Source organism: Kogia breviceps, chromosome 2, assembly GCF_026419965.1.
Source record: "Kogia breviceps isolate mKogBre1 chromosome 2, mKogBre1 haplotype 1, whole genome shotgun sequence".
NCBI lineage: Eukaryota > Metazoa > Chordata > Mammalia > Artiodactyla > Physeteridae > Kogia > Kogia breviceps.
The window spans coordinates 189,164,130-189,179,996 of record NC_081311.1 but is presented as its reverse complement, the minus strand read 5'-3'; the positions used below and the strand labels follow the sequence as shown (position 1 = coordinate 189,179,996).

The following is a 15,867-nucleotide window of genomic DNA, read 5'->3' as shown; positions in this document are numbered from 1 at the left end:
ATGAATATTCAGTATTCTTTAGTAAGTCTTCCCTTGTGCTAATCTTCAAGGAAACTTCATAAGGAGCACTTTACACTCCCTCTCTTTACTTTCTCATCTGCCCTTCATTTTGCTACCCACTGTGACATGAATTTAGCCCAGCTACTCTACTAAAAGTACTGTTGCATAAATCACATAGTGCCTTTTTGTTGGCAAATTAAGAAGACATTTTTAAGCCATTTGATTGTTCTTTGATTACTCTCTCATTGATATCTTCAATTTTCTTAGCTTCACTGATGGGCCATCTTCCTGTGGTGTGCTCTCTAACACCATTTCTGTGTCATTCATACCTTTTCTTCCTCCATGAGCCCCTTACATGTTTGTTGTCCCCTGGGTTCTAGCTTAGCCACTGTTCTCATTCTACATATATTCTTTCTGTGATTTCATCCTCCAGGATTCAACTAGCAATTGTCTGAAGGCTAGTGATTTGTAAATAGTTTATCAGAAGTCTGGACCATTCTCCTGAGCTGTAGACTCATTTATCCAACTGCCTACTGGATGAGTCCATCTGGATGCCCCTTAGATAATACAAATTTAACATTCACATACTGTACTGACACCATTTCTTACTAAACTAATGGTTCCTTCTGTCCTGCCAAACATCCAAGCTAGAAACTTATCTGCCTCTTTCTTTAACCGCTACTCTCCAAATCCATCAGTCTGCAAATTCTACAGATTTTATTTCTGAATATCTTGTTTTCCCTTCTGTTGCACCTTGTATCATGTCTACCTCAACTGTTCTGGCTCAAGCTCTAATCATCACCCTTGAATTATTGCAACCTGCCTCCTTGACTCTGTCCTTGACTCCCCAAAATACAAGCTCCGTATACCGCCAAAGTGATCTGTTTAAAATGAAAATCTGATCAAGTGTTTTTTTCAGGGACTAGATGTGATAGCCATCTGTAAGGCATGTACAGAAGTGTTTAAAAGCATATGTAATTTGGGATTAACAGATACACACTACTATATATAAAATAGATCACCAACAAGGACCTACTGTATAGCACAGGGAACTTTACTTAATATTTTGTAATAACCTTTAAGGGAAAAGAATCTGAAAAAGAATATATATATATATAATCACTTTGCTATACACTTAAAACTAACAAAACATTGTAAATCAACTATACTTCAATTTTAAAAAAATAGCCAATGGGAAAAAATTTTTTTTAATAAAATCACTTCCTAATTTAAAAAAAAAGCACATGTAGTAAATAAAAATGGTTTAGGAGTGATACCCACTTGCTACATTTAGAACGATGTTATTTCAGATAACTGATGTGATAGCCATTCTGTAATGCACATAGATAAGTGTTTAAAGACAAAAACCAAAAAATGCAAATCTGTTCTTAATGTAACCCTGACTAAAATCCTTCCAGAATCCCACTGTTACCCACAGAAATATGTATAATCTCCTTACAACCCACAAGATTCTCTACCATCTCACTCTTCCCTGCCTTTAACTTTTTGACTTCCTACCTGAACGTTGTATTCAAGAAATATCAAAAAACTGGCTGTAGCTTCCTCTTCTCCACTCCACTTCCAACAAAAACTTCCAACAAAAACAACACTGGTTTCTATAGCCACCATCTCCTATCTCACCTGCTTTGAATACCCTTACATCCTGTCCTTTAATTGGGGAACTCTTTCCTCAGTCAAGGTTACTCAATTTAAGCATCCTTGAAGCCTCCCCATCCCATATATCCAGCCCATGTTGGGATAAAATCATCTCTGCACTGACATTGTCTTGTATCATTTTTCTGTGTACCTGTTCTTCTTAAAAGACCCAGAGTTCTTTAAAGGCAGGGTCTGAGTTTTGATTTTTGCTTTTTTCTCCACTTGGTGCCTCTAGCTCTTAGCATATTGCTCAGTAGGTATTTAACCAATTCATTTATGGAGCAGTTTTCCCAACTCCTCTGGCATCTTTCTGATGTGTGTAGAAAATACAACATTCTTAATGGAACAAGACGATCAAGCCAGTGTTACAAATGTATTGAAGAGGCACAGAGCTAATAGTATTTTCAAAAATCTGGTTCCCTAAAAATCACAAGTTGTAAAATTCACCAGGTTGAAAGTTTAATTCAAATAAAGATCTTTGAGAAAGACCATAGAGAAGAACTACAGAAATGGTTCAGAGAATCTGTAATTTGTTTTCTTTGCATGTAAGTTCAAACACTCATCATCTTCAAGCAGTGTGATAAGACAGATGTCACACTTTGGTTCCCTATCATCTGAATCTGTGGGGCAGAGATAGAATAGTTTGTAATACAGTAAGCAGCTGGGTGAGGGATCTGAGAGGCCCAGCTGGGAGCCTTGGCCATTGTGGCCATATGGCTGGTGGCCCATGACATTGAGCCCTTGGTTTCTCCACTTGGAGCTTCATTTTGCTTAACTACAAAATGGAGATAACACCAGCCCTGCCTAACTTTCCCAATTTAATTTGAAGGATCTAATAATATTCTACATTTTAAAATATTTTAAAAACAAAACAGGGCCACACATGCAAAAAGTAACATTCATTTAAAAAAAATTGTAGCAATGTGTCATTTATGAATTTATTTATTCTTTCTACAGTTGTTTTGGATAATCACTGAGAGACTGAAGATACAGATAGAAAATTGCCAGACCACATAGAAAAATAGAATTCTAGCTGATTATCTACAATAACCAGCCCAGAAAGCCAACCTACAATCTATAATTCAGACTTGTAGAAATTCAGACCACTATCTCTAGCAAACAATAACCTGTATAACAATTGGCCCAAAGCAGCCAGGATTTGATTAAAAACTGACAGCTTCCCCAGTTTTTGGCCCTGCTTTTAGCATAGGACCAACCAGAGAAAGTCAAATACGTTCCCCTAACCAACGACATAGGATGTCCTGCTTCTAGTTAGGCTGCCTATAGCTTCCCTATGCCAACAGCCTCCACTGGGGGTGTAACTGAAGCCTTCCCTTTTTCCCACTATAAAGCTTTCCCACTCTTCTCCCTGCCTTGAGTCTCTGCCAAATGTGGCTGACTGCGTTGCTTCAGGAAGGCCTGATGAAATAGCCCTGTATGTTCTCATTTGTTTGCTCTTCGTTTATTTCCACATTGCTATGGTTCCTTCCAGATCCCAGGTGCTATGCAGTTGTGTAAACACATGTCAAAAATATCATTTTATGAGACAGAACTTAAACCAGGAGGGTAGTCCCATAAGAACAATCTCAGAAAGATCCCTGGACGTGTATATAAGCTTAAGTCCCAGTTATACTGAAATCAAATATAAGTAAAAATATTTTAAACTAATATATTCCTGAAAATAATTATAGCAAGACAATTTAACCGACACTAACTTTTCTGTGCCCTGAGTCAAATGGAATAAAACCAGTATCAGAAAAGAACATCCTAGACTATTTCCAAGCTGTTTGTTCAGTTTCAAAGAGAATGTAACTCTGGCTTCCAAATGTCACAGCGTCAGAACCTAATGACCCATCTGTTTCACCTCACGTTCTCTTCCAGATTTTAAACTAACCATTGGGATGTTTGCCTTATCGACCTCTATGACACACACACACACACACACACACACACACACACACACACAGAGAGTCTTCTACTTAACCAAACTAAAAAAATGCTCTAAGTTAACACTGGGTTCAATGCTGTTCCTGCAGGTTCAGACACTATTTTAAATATGAAAGGCTGAGGATGTCAAAGTCTCCCCACCAACCTCAGTTTCTTTGTTCTCATTCAACTTACTCGTATACACATACCAGGGACGTGTCATTTAGGTCTCAACTCTCAACTAAATAAAAGTCCAATACAGCTTTGGGAACAAAAAAGAGTCTTTTTTTTTTTTTTTTTCTTCTTCTTTCTTTGTTTTCAAGTCCCAGAGGTTAGCCTTCAGTGAGTTTTGGCAGGTATATTTAGAGAAACCTGAACAAAAGGTTTGCAGAAATCATGCTACTCAGACTAGTGCCAGTGTACCTTCACATCCTAAATAGAAGGCAGAGCTGAAAGATCTGTAAGAAAATCATAAATGTATTATTGAGCATTTTATTGGGGAATCAACCAGGTATCTCATGGATAATCAAGAAGAGCTTCCTACAATATGCATTTTCTAATTAAAGTAAAAACGAAAAACTTTAAAGTAGCTGTTGAAAAGAGACCAGTGGAAAGTGGACAATTAGACTAAGAAATTCATACAATAAGACATATTGAAAGCTCAGAGAAATCTATTCAGAGGAATAAGGATGTGTTTATCCATATCTCTATATCTCAATGTTTTCTTAAAGCCTGTTGAAAACAAAAATTGATTTTAGTAACAAACTTTCCTGAACAAGATCAATCTTAGGTACCACGTTACATTTTTCTTTTTAAACAGTTTTATTGGAGTATAAATGCTTTGCAATGTTGTGTTAGTTTCTGCTGTATAACAAAGTGAATCTGCACTACTTACAATAGCCAGGACATGGAAGCGACCATGGTACATTTTTACGTGGAAACTAAGTTCTTTCAATGTTCACAGTTCAGCTGCAGTATGTAGCACTGGGCTGAATACGAAGAAGTTGCTCCTCCTCTACCATGGAGTGTTGACTATTGATCTAAAATCTGATTCTCACATTGAAATCTGATCTTGCTATGAAAAAAAACATATATTATTGTATTGCATTTGTCTTGTGCATTTTACATATCACTGTCTTAAACTTTTTACAGTGTTTAGGTTGAAGACAGATTAAGTAAGGATAAGAGACCAGGAGTCATCGTTTTATGACCAACATATTCTCTACAGGATGCCAATCCATCACACTTCATGCTGTGAAGTCTTTTCTCAAAATTTTCCCATTTCCTGCTGCTTATGCTGTCTGTGAGTCTGTATTTGTCTCTCCAGCTTCTAACTCATTCCTCTCTCTGTTCCTGCCCTGGGCCACCTACAATCACTTTTTTCCCCAGGTGGGTATCATGGCTTTCACCATCAGATCTGCTGCCCACCAGATATTGACTTTCCCCAGAGTCTTTGATTCACTCTTCCTCATCAACATTCACTCTCTCAACAATGAAACAGTACTGAGGACACTTATAAATCTCCATGACCTAAAAATCCCTCTCAAGTTCTAGAGACAAAGAAAACAATTTGCAGTGATGGACCGTTACATATGGCTGTCTGGGGAACTACAACTGATTAAAAATGTTTTATCCTTTCTCCAAAGTTGTTTCTTTTCTTTTTTTTTTTGGCTGGAAAGATCATGTAATTACTGATTTAGATGTCTGGTCTCCCCACCAGACCATACGCTTCCTAAGACTAAAGACTTCATCTTTCATGTTGGTACTTAATACCTGATATCAGTGAAAATCAACTGAATGAATGCATCATCCCTGCTTCTTCACTCAGGACAGTGAGCTTATTAGATTTTACCCCTGGATGTAACCTTATCTTAGGCCATGACCCACAGCCTTCCCTCCAACCTTTCCAATCTCACCCAGCACGTGGGCCATGGCATGAACCAGTAACCCTCACTGACAAACATAAGCTAATTACTGTAGCCAAACTTGTTTTCTCGTTAACCCATACATGTTTCTAATTGGCTTGCGAATGATAGACCAGAAAACAAGTGATCTACCTGGGAAAATTAGTATTATTTGGAAATATGAGCAGTAACACTGTTTTCTTGGGGGACATAAGACTGCATTCTCCTTTCTTCTTGTTTTTTGCAATATTTAAAAGGATTAATTTACCTTGTCGTTTAATTGCTTCTATGAACATCTACATGATTCAGATGACTTAGACAAGAGGCTTTTATGTTTGTGGTTTGTGACTGCTGTCGTACTAAAAATTTCACACTTTCACATAGGGGTCCCTTGGTTACAAAATACGGACTTAATTGTGCCTGGCAATAGGGGGACCAAAGCTCACGTTGCTGATGAGAATTCGAGCTTCTTACGGATGTAAAGAATGCTTCAGAATTGTCCCCTCATAGCGGTATAATCATCAAGATCAAAGTCTCTCTATTCTATTCCAACTGCTGAACCATGGAAATAATGAAAGGTGATCAAGGCAGATTAATTAGGCAGAAAAGACAACACATTTGAACTCTAAAGGAGGCACTGCACCAAATTGCATTATCAGATGGGTCTCAGAGCTGAAAGAGACCTCGGAAATTCCAGGCACAACAGCTCATCAAAAGCAAGGTGTGAGTGTATGTAATTGCTCATGGTCCGCCTGCCTTTGAGAGGGTAGCCCCAGAAAGGGGGAGTTCCCATTTCATGGGAAAGCTGGACACAACTGAGAACATATTTAATTGCTGGAAAGCTTTTATACAGTGCTCAAGTTGGCCTCCCTCCAAGCACCACTATTTGTTGGTTGTTGGTCGTCCTGTTTCTGGAACTACTCAGAGAACTAGTCTAATTCTGTGTTTAAGTAAAACACCCTTTAGAATCCAGAGTGAGGGAGTCTGTCTCCCCTTCGTCATGTCATCTTCAGAATACAAATCTAGAACTCTCGCTCTCCTGGTCACCCTGGCCTGGACAATAATGTTGCATGTGATGGTGTCTTTTAAAACTGCGGTGTCTAGAGCTGATCAGAGCCAGACAGCTTGCAATGGTTTACCTACGAGTCCAGGCGGATGCTGGGGTCCTCCCCTTGCACTTCCATTATTCCACCCCCGGAGTCCCCAGAGAAAAGAGGGCAAAGGCTCCCCTGTCTGAACGATGAAAGGGCACCAGGGAGCAGGGGAAATTGTTAACTTTTTTATGATTGCTTCTCTCATGTGAACTTTGTCATTTGGGGTCAGTTATGTCAATTCCAACATCTAAGGGATGCCTTCTCTTCAAATATATACAGAGAAAGAACAGTAGCTCAGGTATCTAGAGATTCCATGGTTTTAAAGAAAATCAGAAAGAAAATCCAGGTTTGTGTTCAGAAGGCAAATAAAGTAAAACCTTGGTTTTAATAAAATAGATGAGGTACATTATCTAATAAAATAATAAAACAGATGAGGCACATGGAAGTACGATAGACTGCAAAGAATCCTAATCATTTGACACATTTAAAAACAGCTCAGAGCTTTTACACAACTTGCTCAAGGTCACACAAATGACAATTAGTAAAAACCTGATCAAGGTTTCCTGACCACCACCCAGCAGGTAACCCTCACCCTAAGACATAGGAATTCACATGCTAACTTATATTCAAAAGTTATTTTTTCCTGGTTGCAAAGGATGACGCTTATTCATAGGGCAGAAAAATAAATAGAATTTTAAAGGCCATGTTTGGTCTTCAAAAACTCTCAACCAAATGTCCACAAGATTTAACTACTCGCTTTTTTTTTTTTCAAGAGATTTTCTCTACCTAAAAAACCTTCACCGAAGTCATCAGGCATAGCTCAAATGTTGACGTATTTTAGTAACACTTTCTTTAAGAAATTCTAGTATTGCAGGGTGATGAGAGACAATTTGCTCAAAGAACACAATCTATATTTTTGTTTCTTCTCCTAAGGCAGAAGCCAAGAGGACCTGTGGGCAAAGACTAATTAGATGCTGACCAAACTGTTTGTTCTCTCTGAGCACCTAGAAAAATCATACTTCCCAGTATTCCTTGCAGTCAGGGAGAGTCATACAACTGATTTCTGGTCACTAGAATGTGAGTGGAAGTGATGTATGCCACCTCCAAGTTTGGTCCTAAAACTTCCCACAAACCCTCATCCTCTTGCATCCCCCTCCTGCTGGCTGGGATTTTCTGAGGTCCTAGATGCTGGAAAAGCCATCAGATGGAAAATCCCCAATAACTTAGGGGAGAATAGCCCATTTTCCACTGAGCCCATTAATTCATTATCACATGTCTGTGACATATGTGGTGGCCTGTGACATGAACAAGATATAAGTTGTATTCTATTAAGCCACTGAGGTTGTGGAGTTGTTTGCTATAGCAGTTGGACTACTCTACTACAGATTTCAATAGATAGTATTTCTCATTTTCTCTCCTGTAAAATATATTCTAAATATAAAATCCTCGGTAATTCCCTGATGGCCCAGTGGTTAGGACTCAGCGCTTTCATTGCTGGTACCCAGGTTCAATCCCTGGTTGGGGAAATAAGATCCTGCAAGTCCCACATGGCGCGGCCAAAAACTAACTAACTAAATAATAAATAAATAAATATAAAATTCTTGAGTTTCTAGTGAGGACAACATTTGTACTGGCATACTGACAGAAAAAAGAAGGACAGAGAGGTAAGTTAAATTGCCAAATATGGGAAAGGAATTCAGCAAGCAATGCTTCTCTCTTAGCTCTAGTTATAATAAAAACACTTTATAAAACTGATAAATACATCTTTATTGAGTATGCAATAGATATTTTAAACACTATGGCTTCAGTAAGTTATGGGCTGAATGTACAAGTGGATGAGCATCTGAAATCATCGTTCAAATAGCTTATATATTTTATTGATATTAATTTGAATGAAGATGTCATCCAATTTTTTTCTAAATAGTTTTTCATCCAAAAGAGTAGCAAAAACAAAATCTCTAAGAAATAATTTTAAAAATAAGATTATTTTTTTAAATATTCACAAAGAAAATATTGACCATTTCTTCAACATAAAAATAATTTAGATATAAATAGAGACATTTAGAAAAAATTCTCAATAAATTAAAATATTTTTCTCAGAACTATCAAAGCAGTAAACCATTGTGGAATGGGGTTGAGATGATCTGGAAGCCATTCTCAGGTCAGTTCAATAAAACAACTCTCTTGAGCCTTGGCTTTTTCAGATAAAATGATAGATTTGAAATAAATTATTTCTAAGTATCTTTCTAAGTCTAAAATTTTATACCTCTATGATACTAAAGTTCTTACTAAAAGCAAAATAGTTCATGAGGTTTCAATAATATCATTATATCTGTTCTAAAATATTTATTTCCACTTTATATTTCAGTGTTTTACGTTCTTGAAGGTGATTTTTATAGTTTAATAATTCCGCTTCCAAACAAAACACAGTAAACTATAAAATAAATAAGAGAAAGTGAGCTCTTAAAAAGCACCAATGATTTGTTTAGGATCATCAGCCAACCCAGAATCCAATTTTTTTTTCTTAACACTTGATTAGAAGAAAATAAGTGTCCTGGTATAAAAAATACAGATAACACCCTCAATGTTTTCCCTTGTCAGTAAAAAGAAAAGTGAATGTTTCCTAGTCGCTACTGGAAAGGCGGGGATGCCAGTTACAAACAATGTCTTATAACACCAGCAACAGCATTTTGAATTAAGCTTCTATGTAATCAGTGGCTGCACTATTTATTTTTAAAATGTATCATACAATATAAGATCACTTTTAAGGACATTTCCAAATCTCAAATACTATGATGTTATTTACATGTTAGATGATTGAGTTTCATATCTTTTATTTGGAGCAAATTTAAATAAAGACAGTGTCACCCTTAGCCCTAGGCAACCAGGGCCCCTGTCCTGGGCACTGAACTTAGGAGCTTCTCATTTTGATCCTCCTCCTGATGCACCCTCACCATGGGGCAAGGAGTCTAGGAGGCCAAGAGCCTGTGTGCATCCAGAACCTGCATCCTCTCCTTCTAGACCTTTCCTCATACACCCTGAACACCAGATCTTCCTGTGTTAATAGTCCCAAGCAGGTTTCCAGGCTCTTTCCTTGAGTCTGTCTTCCCCCAGACTGATCTTAACAACGAGCTCCCAGCCTGACAAAATAGCACAAGCAAATACTTTCAAACAAAGGGTAGAGAGGAACGATGTTATAGGTTCTATAATACATTCAGACTGTCTAGGGAAAAAAGGCTTTATATTAGGAAAGAATGGGACCTGAATTTACATAGAAAGGGAGAAACAAATTAAGGAGGGTTTTGAGTGACAGGTTGCAGAGTTTGTACTTATTTTTGAGGAGTAGAGTATGGTGATGTCATCAGGAAGATTCTCCCAGGAGAAGTGTGCAAGAACCAGGAGGACAAAGTGTAAGGAGTTATCCCAGGCCAGTGGCTTATTATCAGCACCATCTTATCTCTGGGCATATGAAATCCCCAGTGACATCCCCTGATGTCACTACCTTAACATTCTGATGTCATCAACTTCTTAAACATCCTTTTCACTGTATCCTACAGACATAGATACAAAGGTGCAGAAATAGAAAATATTTAGTTGCATATCTTTTTATAAACAATTTTTAGTGTTTGCATCCAATGCAGATGAACCTGTGACTATCTACCAGAATGAAGATCATTTTTTTTTTGTTTGGAATTCAAAATCTATCATCTGTTTAATGACAAGATAATCATTTTTTATTAACCAACCTCATTGTCTGGTCTTAATCTGATGTCAAGATTTAGAGAGAAATATCAGACAAGGTTACATTGAGATTTCATTAAATAACTGCCCTGAACCCAGAGTCAATTCTCTGCATATTGAAAATGGAACATAATTAGGGAAAGTGTCCTTATTGTTTGACAATCCTTTTTACTTCAAAATAGCGCATAAAATGCAAATGTCTCCCTATAATTTACCACATTAAATATTTATGCCCACAGCTCTCTACAGCCCCCATAATGCCAATGGTGGCCTTTTTGTTTTTCTTTCCCATTTAAAATGACAGGATTGCAGCTCATCTTACCTCCCTCTACCTCTAGTTCTTCACGTATTTGATAGAGAAGCTACCAATAAAAATCTCTTAGTGGGACAAAAAGAATACTAAAATACTTGACAATTCTAAAATAAAGAGTTTTAGGGTTATAAAATCTTTAAACCTGAATCAGTCACACATTTTTGGCTTAGGATGTTTTAAGATATCTACATTTTTGACAAATTCCAAAATCATATGCAAACAATTATAGAAGACCTGACACTAGTGTCATGCTTAAGTAGGACACAAGGCAGCAAATTAACATAAAGCTAACAATCTAAAAAAGAATCTTCTTGAAGAAAGGAGGCTGTAGGGACATGAACATATGTGAGCTTTACATTTTTCTCCTCCTACTGTCTCAGTCGCAGTAATACTGAATAGAGACTGGCATAGTACAAAGATGTCTGGATTTAATTATTTGGGAAACTTGACCCTGGTAATGGTTCTGCCATCATACAGGTGACACTTGGGTATGTTGTTTGACTTTCTCTGCTTCTGTGTACTCATGTCTAAAGGGATTTAGACCATAGCATCTCTAGGATGCTTTTTGGATCTGAAATTCTATGGAAAAAAAAGAAGAGGCCAAAACTTAAAATCTTACACTTTGTTTCCTCAGTTTAAAGTGAAATGGGATTCATGTGCATCTAAATACATTACAGAAATGTTACTTGATGAAAGCGACCCACTACTGAAGGACAATGTTCTTAAAACTATAATTTTGGCCTGCTTTAAAAGGATTTTCAAACTAATTAACGATAGCTTAGCATAGGACAGAAGAGGGGTGGTTTTAGATACAAAATATTCTTAGGTGCTGCTGACAACATGAACAATTACACAGACAAAATGCAGAAGAAATGATGTCAAGTCCGAGGAGAAGTAACAATGGTATGCACAGAATAAAGAAACCATGGCTATAATTTTGAGTTGCCCTTTTATGAGATATTCAAGAGGATTTGGCTTTCTGAGCAGAACCACTGCTGACTAAGGCCATTGGGAGAAAGTAGACCAATTATCTACTGGATGCAAGGAATCCAAATTAACTTCTTCTTCTATAGGAAACAAAACTGTGGGATTCTATTGATGCCTTTACCATTTGTTTCTATCTATTTTTTAAATGGTTATGTCAGAATAACCCTTAGAACAATAGGAAGGAAAGAATGACTAGAGAGATCCAAGTAATACTCTTGTTACCAGACATATAAAGACGGGGAGGACTTTTGTAATGTAGAACATTTTTATGTGTCCTCGAGACTGAGTTAATGTGCACAGGAAATTACTATTAGACGTTTGGGATCAAAACTGAAGTTCCTGTTGCATGGGTTATTGCCACATTTTTACAGAAATGGCCTGGATGTGTTGGAGGATATAAAATCAGTACTAATAATGCAGTGCATGGATTCATACCAGCAATTTGGAAACCAAGTGCAGAGGGTTCATACCTCTTAATGCCACCATCTGGGAAGTCCCAGCCACAGCATTTTACAGTGTCAACGGAGTCGTCTTTGCATTATGAGACCCTGGGTACCAGTTCGGACTCAGCCCCTAATGAACCGTGAGGCCTTGAGCAAATCGCTTTCCCCTTCTGAGCCTTTATTTGCTTATCTGTAAATGAGGCACCTGGACTCAAGGATCATCAGGTTTAGGATTCTATTGATAAGTACCAGAATACATTCTATACTAGAAGTTCCTGTCCTAACCACATGTTGGAAACTCTTGGAGAGACTTCAGAAAGTATCCACAATTAAATTAGATTTAGACCACAGTTAAATTAGATCACTGAGGGTGGGGCTGAGACACTAGTCATTTTTTAAAGCTCCCCAAGAGTTTCTAAAGTAAAGCTGGGGTGCAAAAACCACTGTTCTATAATTAATGGAATGTTTTTTTAGCAATATTTAACATAATTTTCATTATTCTTTTTGTAGACTGGCACAGTCCTTTAGTTCCCCAGTTTTCCCTGTTTAGCTAAAAGCATTTTAATTATCCTTCTTTACCCAAGAGAAAGGAAAAAGAGCCGGAAAAAGAACACATGAATCTATTTTATATTTATCAGAATTCTTTGAAAAAAATTTTGTTGGTGGAGGAGAAAAATAATTGATCACATCAAGTTTTAAGATGATCCCCATCATATTTTCTCCTTTCTTTATTCCTTCCTCCCTCCCTCCCTCTTTCTTTCTTTCTTTCAGTTATGATTATTCCCCATCTTCATAAATAAGGAAAGATTGAACTGCCAAAGCTAGAAACACAGAAAAGCAACCAGTGAGTGGGTGAGAATTTGTTGTTGAATTTTTATTCTTTTACTTGACTTTTTCAGCTAGGCTGCCTTTAAAATGATAAAGGAACCAGCAATTTAAGGAAGATAACTAACTTATTTATATGACCAGCAATCATTAGAAGATTAAAAAGACATTGATCTAAGATAGCCAAAACACATCAAACTTACTTCTCAATGTTTCTATGCCTAAGATTTTTTCTGCAAAGATCATAGTTCCCCTTTTTAATTTTTGAAGGAGAGACAAGCTTTTCCACTAGTAGGTGGGAGGTGTGTGGGTAGTTGAATATATGCACAGGTGCAATCGACTTTAATTAAGACTCAAATCATTTTAACAGGCAGATGGAAAAATGCTTCAATCTTCTTTTAAAGTAACAGAGGCATTCAGAAACTAAAAATATTAATGCCTGGGAAGAAAAATATCATTTCCATTCTTCCTGAAAGGTGTAATTCTGAAAACACATTCATAAACGTTTCTGAAGCAAACACTAAATGTTAAGAAGAATAGTTTCTCCATCACAAAGGGTAATATGGATAATTAATTTCTATGAAAGTAAATGCAAAACTTAACATTGTTGAAATCACAGTTACTAACAGTCATATTTGGGGGCATTAAAGAAATCAGCTATTAAAGTTTCATAAGAAGAGCATGGCAGGAATAGTAATCCTTTTAGGGATAATATAACTGATGGCTATAGAAATGACTGTATACTGTACATTCTTGATAGTAAATCAAAGATTCTTTAGATAAACATAAAGAGAGAAATGGTGTTTGGGAATTATTGTTGGATAATCTGGAAGTTTTCATAGTATTCTTGGGAAAAAAAATACACATGTGAATTTGAAGAAAGGAAAAAAATTGTTTGGGGATATTATCAATTAACTAGATTTGATTTTTTTCCCCCAAGATGTTATTTTAAATGAAGTTAGTCAAGAAGATGAAATAAAGCTAAAAGTAAACTAGTAGAAATATATTTAAATATTGCTAACTTAATATGTAGAGGACACTTAGGAAGCTGAAACTCTTTTCAGATTATGTTTCTACATAACATTATATTTGTGCTCAAGTAATTGAATCTCTTTATAGTTCAGTTTATCTGTAATATAAAGGAGTTAACAAGAATACTTCTAAGGCCCAGCAAGTTTTTATTGAGATTCTACTGCGTGATTCATGGTTTAAAGACAGAGAGTAGGAAATCAATGATTTACTTCTCCTCTTGTTCTTTTTGAAGCCAAGGAAGGTAAGATACAAAAAATTATTCTCTGGATCTTTCATGGGCAACATCATTTCATCTTTCACTCTTTCTCCCTTTCTCTTCTTTCCCTCTCTCCCTCCCTCCTTCCCTCCCTCCCTCCCTCCTTCCCTCCCTCCCTCCCTTCCATCCCTCCCTCCCTCCCTCCCTTCCCTCCCTCCCTCCCTCCCTCCCTTCCCTCCCTCCCTCCCTCCCTCCCTTCCCTCCCTCCCTCTCTTCCTTCCCTCCCTCCCTCCCTCCCTCTCTGACTCCCTTTCCTTTTATTTTGTGCCAGTCTCAGCCAATGTAGTAACCAGTATTGTGGTTGGACCAGCTCCTGTGGTTCTTATTATGATTGCAAGACATCCTCAGCAATAACCATCAGGAAACTTTGGAAAATAAAAACAGGTTTGTCACTCACAGGTTATGGAAAGTGCATGGCACCACACAGAGGGAGAAGGAGCGCGGGCCTGGGGTTGAGGGTGAGGGCCTGTGATTTTGTGGGCTCACTCTTTATTGGTGAATTTAAAACAGCAGCACTCCTGGGCATATATCAGGAGAAAAACATGGTTCATAAGGATACATGCACCCCAATGTTCACTGCAGCGCGGTTTACAATAGCCGAGACATGGCAGCAACCTACATGTCCATTGATAGATGAATGGATAAAGGAGATGTAGTACATATGTACAATGGAATATCACTCAGCCATTAAAAAGAATGAAATAATGCCATTTGCAGCAACATGGAAAGACTTGGAGATTACCACACTAAGTGAAGTAAGTCAGACAGAGAAAGGCAAATATCATGATATTGCTTATATGCCGAATCTAAGAAAAATGATACAAATGAACTTATTTACATAACAGAAACAGATTCACAGACTTAGAGAACAAACTTATGGTTACTGGAGGGGGTGGGGAGGGATAGATTGGGAATTTGGGATTGACATGTACACACTACTATATTTAAAATAGATAACCCACAAGGACCCACTGTGTAACACAGGGAACTCTGCTCAGTATTCTGTAATAACCTAAATGGGAAAAGAATTTGAAGAATAGATATATGTACATGTATAACTGAATCACTTTGCTGTACAACTGAAACTAACACATTGTAAATCAACTATACTCCAATAAAAATGTTTTTAAAGAGGAAATGATATTAAAAAGTTTTTTAAATCTACAAACTAAAAAAAAAAATAAGAAATAAAAAAATAAAACATAGCAGGAGGAATTTGAAGCCCGGAAAGAGAAAAAACAAGTGGGTCTAAATGGTCAGTTATGAAATTAGCCAAGAACTCTAAAACAAAGGAGCTTGGTGGGGGCAGGGCTAGCACTGCGCCTACGCAAGGCAGCCATCTTTGAAGTGGATACCTCTGCCGTCAAAGCTTAAGTCAGACTCCTGTCCCCTCTTTTCAACTCTCGTCATCACCTTTTCTTCACACTCTTTCACATAAACACACATATGAAGCAGGTACAAACTGTTTAATCACAAAGTACCTCAGGAATAGAGGTGTTTCTTTTTCATTTCTTGTGAATTAAATTTAAAAAAACAAAAACAAAACCTGGATGTTATTCCTGATTTCTGATGTTAACCAATACTCTTTATTACTCTGATCTCTTGTTTCATAAGTTATCTGGTAGCAGACTTCTTTGTGGCAAAAGCAATCTGAATGATGAATAAGGCCTCAGAGAATTCCGATACCCAT

At 37.2% G+C, this 15,867-nt stretch overlaps 1 protein-coding gene across 4 annotated transcripts in view; it reads right to left on the bottom strand.

The window, feature by feature from the left end:
- NYAP2 (neuronal tyrosine-phosphorylated phosphoinositide-3-kinase adaptor 2) overlaps positions 1 to 15,867 on the bottom strand; it is a 423,148-nt gene that overhangs the window by 234,594 nt on the left and 172,687 nt on the right. The gene's annotated exons all lie outside the window — the stretch shown is intronic.